Source organism: Dermacentor albipictus, chromosome 5, assembly GCF_038994185.2.
Source record: "Dermacentor albipictus isolate Rhodes 1998 colony chromosome 5, USDA_Dalb.pri_finalv2, whole genome shotgun sequence".
NCBI lineage: Eukaryota > Metazoa > Arthropoda > Arachnida > Ixodida > Ixodidae > Dermacentor > Dermacentor albipictus.
This window is the reverse complement of record NC_091825.1, coordinates 87,933,071-87,946,767: the sequence shown is the minus strand read 5'-3', so window position 1 is coordinate 87,946,767 and position 13,697 is coordinate 87,933,071. Positions and strand designations below refer to the sequence as shown.

Sequence of the window (13,697 nt, the reverse complement as noted above, 5' to 3'; positions counted from 1 at the left end):
GCTTCAAATGGTCCGTGGGGCAAACAAGTGGCGGAAGGAGGACAAGAACAGAAAGGCCAGAAAAACCCATTGAGGAACGAACGGAAAAGGAAGCGTGCTGCCGTTGTTTTGAAGGAGCTTGAGCTCAAAAAACGAAGTGTTGGCTGATGCCGGGATGCAGGTGTCCCTCATCCAAATCAAAATAAACTCTTTAAAGCAGTGAAACACAACGCTGAGGCGTCAAGCACGGGCTGAGAGTATGTCAGGACAGTTGAGGTTGACTTACGAGCTGTTGAGAGAGAATCTCAATTGTAACGAAGTTTGGGCCTCATACCACTGAGCTTGCTATCATTTGATAGAAATAGCTCATATTCGATTTGCTTCGCATCTCCTTTTTATTCGTACTTGAGAATGTCCGACTCCATTGGCAATTTTTTTCCGAAGACATTCTATTCTCCCCCCTCCTATTCTCTTTTTGAATAACGTAAGCACTACTCCTTAGTATACAAATTGGTATAAGTTGTTTCTTATTTTTTTTCATATGCTTACTAGAGGGTGACAGCATCGGGTGATGTGGCTTCAGCCCATCTTGACATAAAACATAGTTCTGCATCACTCTTGGAATTTTGCAAAAGCACTTGAGGGAAAGCTGGAAAACTCAGGGAATTTGGAAATGTCAACTTGGTGGACACCCTGCTTCCTGCACACTTCTACTGCACAGCGAACTGAGCTTCAACACTGCAGGATGTTTTAGTTGATCCTGGTGAGAGTGACATGCATTATGGAGCATGCCTTCTGTCAGCTTTTCTTAAAGTAAAAAAAAAAAATGCCCATGAGCTCACCTGCCATAGTGTAACCTAGGCAGGTAAGCGTGAGCTTGACTTGGTCAATGACCACAATTTCATCGTTATGAAACAGAATGTGTTAATAGTTGCAAAGTCAATTAAATGGCTTTATCATGATTTTGCAAACAAAAAACTGATGAAAAGGGACCCAATGTGACTAGTGAGTCACTACTCAGGTCTGGGATGTCAAGAAGTTTGAAATCCATTTGCATAGGCTAACAATCACAAGACAAACTTGTGCTATTGCTTGAAACAACACCATGCACTTCTTACTTCAAGGAATGATGCCAATTGCTTTAGCTCCAGTTGGCACCATGGAGGTACCCTGCACCTATAATTTTTATTAAGAGTAGAGAACATAAGACAGAATAGGCCATTTAAAGCTAATGGCAATAACTTGGCATTAGTAGATCTTTGCTCAGCCCATCTGACAATTTCTTGTTTTGGAAAATATGAAATTCTCATAAATGTAGCTGCTGTCAGCTTATATATTAGCGTTTGGTCTTATGCATATATTAGTTGCATGAAAAAAAATTCCTGAGTTTTAAATGCTAAAACCATGATATGATTATGAGGCATGCTGCAGTGGGGGACTCCAGATTATACAGTGAACCCTTGTTTAATCGAACTCTATTTCCAAATATCAGTTAAGTCGAAATTGTTCACTGGCTTGGCGTCAACTCTATGCAGATTTTACCTCTTATCCTGAAATACTTCTGTGCTGTGCTCCACACATCTTGAAATCTTGGCTGCGATATAATGTTAGGAAAAAGTCATCACTCAAAGGTTTCCATACTTTCTTTGTGCACAGCTGCGATATCACCAACAAGTGACAAGATCACAAGTTTGTAGCAAATTGCACTACCACTCTATGCCACTTTTATCATCCACTGTCCACGGCCAGCTGTGATCTTATTGATTAAGACTTTACGTGATGTCTCAGATCAGCTGCAAACAATAACTTCAAGGTGTGAGGACGCAGAAAATAGGCTCAGACGAAGTAATCTGTTGTTTTTCGGAATAGAAGATGATCCTAAAGAGTACAGGGTTACTTCTGAAAAAAAAATTTATAAAATTGTGCTCTGAGAAACTGCAAATTGCAACAATCAGTTCGCAATTTGAGCGTGTACATAGATTTGGGAAATACCAGGCAGGAAAGAACAGACCTATAATAGCTAAACTAACTTTTTTTAAGGACATGCAACACATCTTGTCATCTGCGTACAAATTAAAAGGCTTAGAATATTCAATCGGTGAAGATTTCTCGCCAGCTACACGACAAGCTAGAGGGAAGCCGATTGGCTTTGCAAAACCTCAAAAAGTGTCTTTTAAACTGTCAGTAGATCGGCTGCTTATAAATAACCAGACTTACACATAAGACAATATCACAGATACTGTTGTCATGTCACAAAAATAGCTAGACCGAAGCACTTGCCCACGGGCTCTTCCACAGCCAAAGCTACCTATCACTGTTCTAAAGACTAGTGCAAAATAGCAGGGACAAAGACAGAGAAGACGACAAGACGAGCGCTAATCGTCCTGTCGTCTTCTCTGTCTTTGTCCCTGCTATTTTGCGCTAGTCTTTAGAATAATGATGACACACCAACTAGCCCAGCTTTCTGCCTTGATACCTATCACTGGGTCTTTGTTGACACTATCTTACGCAAACATACAAAGCATCATGCCCAAGTGCCAATCAGTCTGCTCTCTGCTTGACGATAACGAATCTAATATTCTTGTTCTTACTGAAACTTGGCTTAATCCTGACATTACAGACGATGAAATTCTTCATGATAACCATTCTTACAGTATTTACTAAGATCGAACTAGCAAGAGAGGTAGTGGTGTTCTCGTCGGTGTTAGAAAAATCATTAACTTCACTTATTATTGATTTGAACTCATCTCTTGAAATTGTGTGGGCTGAAGTAATACTAAATATGACCAAACTACTGGTAGGCGCCTACGTCCGCCTGACTACGGCACTTCTTTCATTACAGAACTACGCAATAGCATAACCGCGGCCCTCCAGCTCTGTCCTGCGCATTCTGTTTATTTATTCGGTGATTTTAACTTTCCGCTCATGAATTGTCATAATCTATCATCATCTTGTTAAACGTCAGTGGATTTTCTTAACTTTAGATCCTAACCTGTTCCAGGTCATTAACAAACCTACCCGTGGTACTAACATTCTAGACCTTGTACTCGCCACCACTCCCGAAACGATTGAATCCGTAATTCATCTAAACGGCATTAGTGATCGCGATCTACATCAGGTAACAATCAGTGTTCTATGTACTACCGTTTTCAGGGATCTCAAAGAAAATAATATGCGATTACAACAAAGCAAACTGCTCTAAAATAAACGATTAACTTGAAGTATTTTTAAACTGCACGCTACTTCCTTCTTTTCATAATTGCTCTGTGGAAGATAACTAGGTATGTTTCAAGATTAATATGACTGCTCTCATTAACAAATATATCTTGTTGATCTCGATAACAAATGACAGATCTAATCCTTGGTTTAATAATGCGCTACCTAAGCTCAGGAATAAAAAGAAACGTCTGTATAATACCGCTAAACGCATCAATAATGCTCCTCCTTGGGAAAAGTACAGGCTTTGCTTACAAACGTACTGTTCTGCCTTAGCTGCAGCGAAATATAAAAATTTCTCCACAGATTTACCTTCTCTCATACATTTGAATCTGAAAAAGTTTTGGCGAGTTATGTCACCTGACCGCGACTCAACCGGATAGCTTTACATAGTGAAACAAATACTCCCCTCCCTGACAATGATTGCCCCTATGCTTTTAATAGGTTTTTTTTTTCGTCGATTTTCAGCTGCAAGGATCTTACCAACGTACCTGATGTTGCTGATTATGACTAGCAATTCATGGAAAGTATTGAAATCTCGGTGGAGGGAATTGCATGTCTTATTAATAATCTAAAGTTATCTACTTCATCTGGTGTTGGTAATAGTAGTTCCAAGATATTAAAAAACACCATTTCTGTATCCAGTAACATTCCGTACAATATATTCAAGCAGTCTTTGTCATCGGGACAGCTGCCCAATGACTGGAAAATGGCCAAAATCATACCCATATTTAAATCTGGAACTAAATGCCCGGAAAATTACTGTCCAATTTCATTGACCTGCATTTGCTGCAAGATGCTGGAAGATATAATTGCTTCTCATATTTATAATCACCTAGAGTCCAATGATTTCTTTTTTCGCCATCAACATGCTTTCAGGAAGGGATTATCATGTGAGACACAGTTATTGAATTCACGACTGATCTGCACCTTAACATGATCAATAACCAGCAGACTGATTGCATTTTCCTTGACTTTTCCAAAGCATTTGATCGTGTAGCCCATTGTCGCCTTATTGCAAAATTAACTGCACTTCGAATTGACTCCTCCACTCTATCATGGCTTCATAAATTTCTTTTGAATCGTCAACAGTTCACAGTAGTTAACAATATTGCTTCGTCTCTTTCTTACGTTACTTCTGGAGTGCGTCAGGGCAGCGTTCTGAGCCCTTTACTCTTCCTAATTTACATAAATGATTTGCCACTTAATGTTTCTTCTCGCTTACATATTTTTGCTGACGGCTGCATTATTTACAGATAATTAACAGTACTGACGAGCACCTGGCCCTCCAAAATGATCTTATCTTAGCCTAATTCATAATTGGTGTGACACCTGGTTAATGGCTTTAAATGTATCAAAATGTCAGATAATTTCTTTTAGTTGTTAGCCTGACAACTCACATTTTTCATACGTCAATAATAAATAATTGTTACATACAGTATAATATAAATATTTGGGTGTTCGCCTTACTGAAAACCTCTCCTGGACAAACCACATTGCAGCCATCTGCGCAAAAGCTTCAATGGCATTAGGTTACCTGCGTCGTAATCTGGGTAATTCACCGTCCAACATCCGCAAATTGGCCTATCAGACATTTGTTCGTCCACAGCTCGAGTATGCATCATCCATTTGGTCCCCACATCCTACCTACTTAATCGACATGCTTGAATAAGTCCAGAACCGAGCTGCCCGTTTCATCTCGCGTAATTATAGCCGCCACTCCAGCGTAACGCAAATGGAACTCGATCATTCCCTCCAGCCTTTACTTCTTCACCGTAATATCACTCTGTTATCCTAGTTTCACAAATATGTTTACAATGCCACACAATCCACACTGCATATCCAGATTGCCTCAAACACGTCTCATCGATTAAACAACCACTTAAGTTTTGCGCACATGTACAATACGACAGATGCTTTTAACTTTTCTGCACTACCTGTGGCCATTCGCTTGTGGAACAATCTTCCTGATAACATTGCTTCCAAGTAAGATCATGAAAAAATTCGTCATCTCCTACACGAGCATTTTTCATAGCAATACTTGGAAATCACTTTATCTTGTTTCTTGCGCTTGGCAATGTGTTTCGAACTTCTTGCGATGTTTTTATTGCTACTGATGCTTTGCTACCTCACACTTATAAATTTTTATTTTATGCGTCATCACGTGTTCACTTGTATGCTCTGTATATATTATTGCTTTTTTGCGTCTTTTTCTGAAATATCCCTTGAAGCATTGTATTCCTTGATCTGTTCATTTTTCATGTATTGTACTTTCTAGTATTAGTGCCTTACATTAATTTTACTGATGCTTATTTCTTGAAGTGTACCCTTGGGCATTTTATCATTTAAGTATTTCCTTTTTCATGTTTCGATCTCTCTAGTAATGTTGATGAGCCCTGCATTGGACATATCTTTTGTACCAGACTTCAAAAGGCTGCTTACCTTATTTTTATGCCTTTGATTTTGTAACCTCCCTTACACAATGCCCCCACATGGCCTGGAAGGTATCTTAAATAAATAAATAATCTGGGCGGAGTGTTCCTCTGACCCCTGACAAAGCGCGCTGAGCACAAGAAGGTACATGTTACCTCCACAACATGCATGCTCAAATGTGTGTGGAGAGTTGTCAGCTTGCTTGTTGGCTGTGCTCTTTGTTTCTGTGTGGATCTGCATGCTAGGCCATGCTGTGCACTGCACTGAATGTTTGGTATATTATTGGCATTCTCTTGATGAATAAGTTGAGGGCCACGATTTTTTAGCAATGCTTTTCCGGATGCCTTTTCTAATCACGCTTCGTCAGTGATTGTAGTGATGCTTCACTCGCATAATCAGTACAAGATAAGCCAACCAAAAACAGTGGATGAAAGAGTGGCACATAATTGAGCGGAAGGCATGGCTACAAAATCTAAGCCCTGGAGTCGATTGCTGGTCGATTAAATTCTCTTTTGGGATGTGAGCACTTTCTCGATATTTTGTGTGACTAGGCTTTGGACACATCGGTGCCTACGCGCAAGTGTTTGCTTGGCTCTGTGCGAGGATCGACTATTGCTCACAGATGCCCGACGTGTCGCATGCCAAGTTGTGCAATATCTTGCAAAAGTGGTTTGCCAAAAATACCACTCCTGGTATATTCAACTCTTGAGAGAAATTTAGCGGCTGCTGGCACCTAGTTTGAAAGGCTGTATGTGCTCTCCACGCGGCTTATCTCAGAACTTCACTTAGCTCAAGATTTGCCCTGCTTTTACAACTTCAAGTTAATGGAGTTTTACTGTGTTTTGACCATTTAGTGTTCTATAACGGGCACCCGATGCACTTGACATGGATGTTATTGCACTTCGCCGCCATCGAAATGCAGCCATTGGGGCCAGAATTTGATCCCGCACCCTCTGGCTGAGCCGTGCAATGTCAAAGCCACTACTCCACCACACTATTTACTTTACTGGCAGAAGGGTAGTTTCTGAGTAATTTATTAGCTCAACCTGTCCCTGCTGCTTCTTAAATGTACATTTTATGCTGGTATTACTTCTGTTGCTTCAATACTAGTAATTGTTGTTAATCAAATAATGTCTTTTTTTTTATAACACTTGTTTTGGTGGTCTGCTGATTGTGACAGCTTATTCTACCACAGTAATGCATGTTGCTTTAGAATCACAGGCCTTGCAGGAAACCACAAACTTCTGAATAAGATTTGTTCCGTATCTCCTATGTTCTAAATGCTGAATAATTTTTATCTGTTAGAACATTGGCAAAGCTGCTTTTGCCTGTGCACTAACCTATTGCATGAGTGAAAATAAAATGTTGACTTTTTCAGGTGCCCTGCAAGCTGTCATCCAAGCAACACATTCCAGTGGTCTTCTGGCAGCAGACTGGGTGTATCGAAGTACCATTAGATGGTCCAATGAACAATGCTTGTGAGATGTACGACGTGCTCTTGCTTAAACCAGAGGACTTCAGAATTAATGAAAACTGGAACCTACATAAAGCCTACTTATCGTTCCTTTACAAATGCAAGCCGTTACTTCACCTTACATTTTTCCACCTCGAGATTACGCTTTACTGTAGATTTGAGAACAAACTATTACAGCAACACAAAACTGCACTAAAACGAGTACAAGTGTTCAAGCATATAGCACACTTGCAAGAATTACATTTGCATACTTGAAGCAAATATGCAAATGAGGTACCGATCTTTTTCAGGGTGCATACTCTTTGGTTATACATGGTGAACGCACTCATAGATAATACAAAACCCGTTCATGATCTATTACGTCAGCATTGGTTGTGCTAATCCATTTGTGCCGAACATTGTGCTCATCTTTGTATCTAGGAACGTACCAGCAAACCTATATGGGACAGCGTCATTCATGGAGCAAAAATAATGCAGATCTACTTGTCTTCAAGGCTGATCACAAATCCACAAGTTCACCAAATTAGTTTATAGAGTGAAGTCAAACCATGCTAAAGGAACCTGGTCTGAATGGGGGAATAAATAGGTCCAAACAGGGGTAAACAGGATCAAAAAGGACTGGGTTAAACAGGGCATGACTGAACAGGAATGAACAGGGTTAAACAGGACAGCACTGAACAGGATTAAACGGTACTGGACTAAACAGGTTCAAAGGGGTGCAAACAGGACCTGGTACAAATGGGATCCCATTCCATAATCCTACATGATGAGACCCATTTGAAAACAAATAGGATTTCAAATAGAGTGCTATATATTGTAATCTAGTAACTCATTTGTGGCTGCTTCCTGACGCCGGTTGCATTTCCGGCGCTTGTTGCATGTCAATAACGACACACAAGCTAATATCAACTTTTAATAGAATTATATGAGCTCCCAATTATGCATGAAACAAAACAACACTTATTTCTGTGTTTTGTATATTGAGTGCCTTGTGAATAAATGCCTAAATGCTGATATCCAATGACAGCATAGCATCACATTGTTCCTTTAGTTACACAAAGAATGTAAATAAATGTTTCAAAACAAAGCTTGTGCAACACTTCTGGCGTTTCTATGAGACTGGCTACTTAATACATTTCTCTACACCATATTTTGCTTATAAAAAATGCAAGATTGAAGTATTCCAGATTATTTGTTGCACAATTGAAACTTGGTAGCCCGTGGAACAGGGTTACATTATACATACAGAAGCTGAAAGCGTTTGGTTATCAAGAAAAAAATTAGCTTTCCGAAAGTTTCCATTATGATGAACTGCTCGATCCAAAAATAGATTAAATTAGAATATGCATGTCGGCACTCGCCTCAGAACACCTATCATTGCGCCCGAAAATGGGAAGTGAAACCATGGCTTTTGTGACTGTCACATCACGACTGCTGTGCATCCGCGCATTGCACCCACTGAACACCAGTGGCCAGATGAGCGCTAGTAGTAGCATTCCGCATCCTATATAGCTAGCTCTATGGAAGCGTCCATTCGTTAGCTAAGTGTTCTGTGGTGTCAGTTTGTAGGCGCGCTTGTGGGTGATTGTAGCATGTTCTCGAATTTACTAGGTCACCAGTGCCGCGTTTAGAAAGCATAGTACCGCGGGGCATGCATACATGGGAAAGCGGTGGTGTTTGGTTCGATGACCGCTGACATGCACTTGTTGCTATTGCCGCCACTGAGTTGTGATTTTTTTTATTTTTAAACGAAGCTTTCATTGGCTACGATCCTTGGTTGGACGAGCTGCTGCTGTCTTTTGTTTTTCATAGAGTTCGGGACACTAGGAAGGAATATTAGGTTAAGCTGTATTAGTAAACTGCGATGTCTCAATAAATACTATGGTGGCCACTCTTACCGTAAGAGGAGACTTGGAAAGTCAGTAAAAGCGCAGGAACTTAAGGCAAGTGTGGAAATGCGAATCTTGCACTAGTACTCGGTGCAAGGTATCATGAAACATGGAAACTCAGCATCACTTTCTCTTTTAATAACTCACTTTCTTTGTTGCCAATTAAGCTAAAATGCAGTTATTGCAGGTGATTTTAGCACTCTTGTTTAGAATTACTTTCTATGCACCCTGAACTGCTTTCACAAGTTATCCAGCGCGCACAATTCCGCATGCCATCGAAAGCATATGCGTGGTCTTTTTTCTTTTTCTTTTTTTCCTTTTTTTTGAGCTTATTAGTTTCTTCAGCAGCACACTTTCCCGTGACATGTAGCTGTGAGGGCTGCAACTCTAGTTGAACAGCTGGAACTGATAAAGAGCAAACAAGAAAGAAAAAGGAATAAAGAAAGAAATCATTTCCGACCTATTTATAGGCTTGACTCTGAGCATTTTACGTGGTGTCACTTTCGACGTATCACTTCAGGTCTTTCACGTACAATCTAGCAGAAAAATAACTGCATTCTCTGTTGCGCTGTTGGCAGCTGCAAGTTGTTCAATGTAGGTGCCTGTATGAATATTCGCTAGTGTGAGCATGTAGCCGACCCTTGTGTAGACTGAAAAATTCATCTACCACACAGAATGGCTCAACACAACTGCAACCCGTTAGTATTTTATAGCCTGCTGGCTTCTCCGTGCTTCTGTTTTCATGCGAACCTTTAGAGTGATCTGAGAGGTGCTTCCGGTGTATGTTTGTGTGTTGGGCTTCTGGTGCTCATGGCGTCGTGGTAAATTGACATGTATTTCTACATGGACACCATCTCTTCGTCTTGCGTGTGCTTTCTGGTACAGGGTGTCCTATCATGCACCAAGATTTAAATATATGCTAGTGCCGAGTAGCAGGACATAACCAGGGTAACTTTTTTGCCGTCGCTTGGAGATAAACTATTTTTGTATTCCGCCTAATTAAATAATTAGGCATAATTAATCAACCTCTCAAATATTATAATTAGATGAAAAATTTCAATGGAAAATTGTAGAGCAACATGAAAAACTCCCGATACAGCTTCCTGTAGCTCAACATGTCCTACATAAAAGTGCTTTTTTAAGCGTGAGAGAAGCCCACGAATACACGCAAAGAGCCTCGAGCGGCCAGTAGCGTGGCAATTTTGCGCGTATTCGCGGGCTTCTTTCACAATCGTAAGATCACTTTGCAGCACATATGGAGAAACATATGCTGTAACGGTAATTTTTCAGGTTGCTCTAAAACTTTCTCATCGACACTTTTCATCTAGTATTTGTAAAGTTGAATGATCAATTAAGACTAATTACTTAATTAGGCGGAATGCAAAAAGTAATCTGAGTATCTCCAAGCGACAGCAAACAGAATTACCCTGGTTCTGTCCAGCTACGTGGCATTTGTATTTTTTGAAATCTTTTGCATTATAGTTGGGACACCCTGTATATAAGGCATGCATTGAATGGCTGAAAAGGATCTGTACAGTGAGACGCCAAAGAAAATATATGCTTATTGTAAATTATATCGCAGTTTTGTGTGTGATATGACAGCACGATGCCTGTAGTTCGTCTGATAATGTCGGTGGGATGGTCTTAAAGGAGGTGGGGTGTTCGAGAACAATCCTCACTTACTGCAGAAGCTACAGACAGCCAATACCCCAACTGATTGCACTGGTAACTCCAGCGATTCCCCGCCGAGTGTTTAACAATAAGCAGTGTCCTGCGTCGACATGTATTCAAGCCGGTGGTAGACATTTTCAGCATCTCCTGTAATGATAACTGCGCTACCAAAGTACTTGAAATTTATAGACCATCATTTTTCACTGCACAGTTATTTTTCTGATTCCCACTATGTGTGCCTAAATTACCTTGGTCTGTATAAGGTGGTTTGCATAGCTATCTAATCAGCCTGTGTATCCGCGTATTTCTTCATTCAATGCATTCATTTTTCGTTTCCAGAAAATGTAAAGAGCCTTTTTTTTTTTGCACTTTGTGAAGCAATCAGCAAGGCAGCACATGCATCAATTTTATGTTAACGAACAGGTAAAAAAACACTGTGAGATGTACAAAATGAAGCCTAATATGTATTTTTAATAAATTTTGAGAGAAATAGCTAGATCACTGGATAACGGATAATAGAAAGATGACAACAGAATAACTGGAAATATGAAATTGCCTAAACCATGGCACATGCACACATTAACAGTTACTGAGCACTCTTAAGTTGTAAAACCGAGGTATATATTAAAATATCAGGCCATGTGTATTTATTGCGTATTTGTGGAAAGAACGAAGCAATTTTGTGAGTGTCGCAAATCGTTTCAAGACAGTAATTTGTAACAACTTGAAAAATTAATAACATGAAGTATTTAATGTAGCATGATATGAAACATCGCATTACCTTTTTGCTAAAATTAACATGAGAAAATTCTTCAATGCCTATATACATATAATTCCCGAACTGTACTAACTGCAGGTATGTGGAATACATGTTGACTGTTATCATTCTCATTTATATGGAGTACCTTTATTACATTACACAGAATTTTTTCAAGTTCGTTTTGGTGATGTTTGCCAGTTATCGCAAATAATTGAACAGATGTTGGAAAAACTGGTAAAAGAAGACGACAATATTGTCAAGCGGGGGCACCCTCTAGCCAGCCCCCACCCTCCCACACACAAACACGCATACGCACGCAAAACATGTAAATTATTAACGTGCCATATGCCTCGTGGAAACAGCTTCAGTGCTGCTTCATTTGGCATGAACCGTAACCGTTAATTATTTTGGCAGTCTAAATCGCTCACAGCGACGCACTGGTGACCGTGGATCATTCAGACGAATGAGCTCGTACAGGTTGTGGAAAATAGGCTTGCTCTTGAAACTCTGACCACACAATCAGAAAGAAATACTAAAAGCAAAAAAATGTGGTTGAAACCATTTCACGATGACTGTCGACGGTAATGTGTTAGCGTTGAATCAATATAGCGACACAACGCATTGGCACCACCAAAACAAGTTGTGTATGAGGCGTGTACCACAGCGAGACACCTCTTTCGCACTTCCCTCAGAACATTCGGCGCCATCTGGCACCACCACCTTAAAGCCTAGTCGTGGCGTATGAAATGCATGGCGGGCCGATGCGTGCAAACGCTGAGAAACACATCGTGGGGTGAACGGACTCCGCTCTTGCGCTTCTTTCTAGCCAAGCTAGGTGATCTAATAGCACTGCCGAGAAGTCTGTGCTTGGCCTCCGAGAAGAAGCGTGGCGTGCCGATGCCTGCGAATGTATAGAATCGTTCCCTTGCTTGCTGCGCACTTAATTATGTGCACTCAGTGACCCAAGTTCGCAAGATCTGGTTCATTACAAAAATTGCTACTGAGTTTTAATTCAGCTTCTATTAATTTTGCCCCAAAAACTGTATTTGATGTAAATGAAGTTTCCGTGGAATACTTTTAACTGAGTTTTGTAAACAGATGGGCCACCGTGTTTTAATAAACAAATATTTTTGTATGTCAATGGAATGCATATTAAATCAGCCAAAGGAAGCTTTTAGACTAGCCTCATTATATATATAAAAAAGGAGAGTGTGACTTAATCCATTTAGGGGAAGATGGCGGTGTCTCATATGTTCGACACTAATGGGAGCAACTTTCCTAATGCTCATAAAACTCGGGAAAAAGATTTAGCAGCATATTTTTTATTTACATTGGGAGCCGACCCCGTGTCACAACAAAACTTTATACCGTGTTCCGGCTTACATTAGCCAAGGCATTCAACGAAAAAAAAAAAATGAGTTTAAGAAAACGCGTTGTCCTACAGTGTTCGGTCGTCAGCATTCTGACAACTGAACAATGTATGTGTTAAAAGGGTATCTCGCACTGTGTTTTCTTTTTTTTTTCATTGAGCAGTTTGGTTAACGTTAGCTGTGGCACCCTATATGTAAACATATCCTACACATACAACAAAGCAATCAGTACACAAAACAAATACACATTAATTAACACACAAACACTGATCATGCTACCTACACCCGATACCTTTCAACCAACAGCGCCAGGGAGGGCGGCGGGGCATCCTTCTTCTACGCAATAAAGCAGTCAATCTCGACAGCATGCTTGTATGCTTCATCATCATCATCATCATCAGCCTGGTTACGCCCACTGCAGGGCAAAGGCCTCTCCCATATTTCTCCAACAACCCCGGTCATGTACTACTTGTGGCCATGCCGTCCTTGCAAACTTCTTAATCTCATCCGCCCACCTAACTTTCTGCCGTCCGCTGCTACGCTTCCCTTCCCTTGGAATCCAGTCCGTAACCCTTAATGACCATCGGTAATCTTCCCTCCTCATTACATGTCCTGCCCATGCCCATTTCTTTTTCTTGATTTCAACTAAGATGTCATTAACTCGCGTTTGTTCCCTCACCCAATCTGCTCTTTTCTTATCCGTTAACGTTACACCTATCATTCTTCTTTCCATAGCTCGTTGCGTCGTCCTCAATTTGAGTAGAACCCTTTTCGTAAGCCTCCAGGTTTCTGCCCCGTAGGTGAGTACTGGTAAGACACAGCTATTGTACACTTTTCTCTTGAGGGATAATGGCAACCTGCTGTTCATGATCTGAGAATGCCTGCCAAACGCACTCCAGCCCATT

The 13,697-nt window shown here is 40.5% G+C and overlaps 1 protein-coding gene across 6 annotated transcripts in view; it reads left to right on the top strand.

The window, feature by feature from the left end:
• The window catches only part of LOC135906848 (arylamine N-acetyltransferase / N-hydroxyarylamine O-acetyltransferase-like), a 72,453-nt gene that overhangs the window by 25,150 nt on the left and 33,606 nt on the right, over positions 1–13,697 (top strand). Inside the window, exon 3 of one of the 6 annotated variants that reach the window (XR_011514513.1) lies at positions 7,007–8,132. The exons of the other annotated variants lie outside the window; for them this stretch is intronic. The gene's annotated coding sequence lies outside the window, so the exon portion shown is untranslated. Of the gene's footprint in view, positions 1–7,006; positions 8,133–13,697 lie in introns of those variants that run through there. 6 annotated transcript variants of the gene reach the window in all.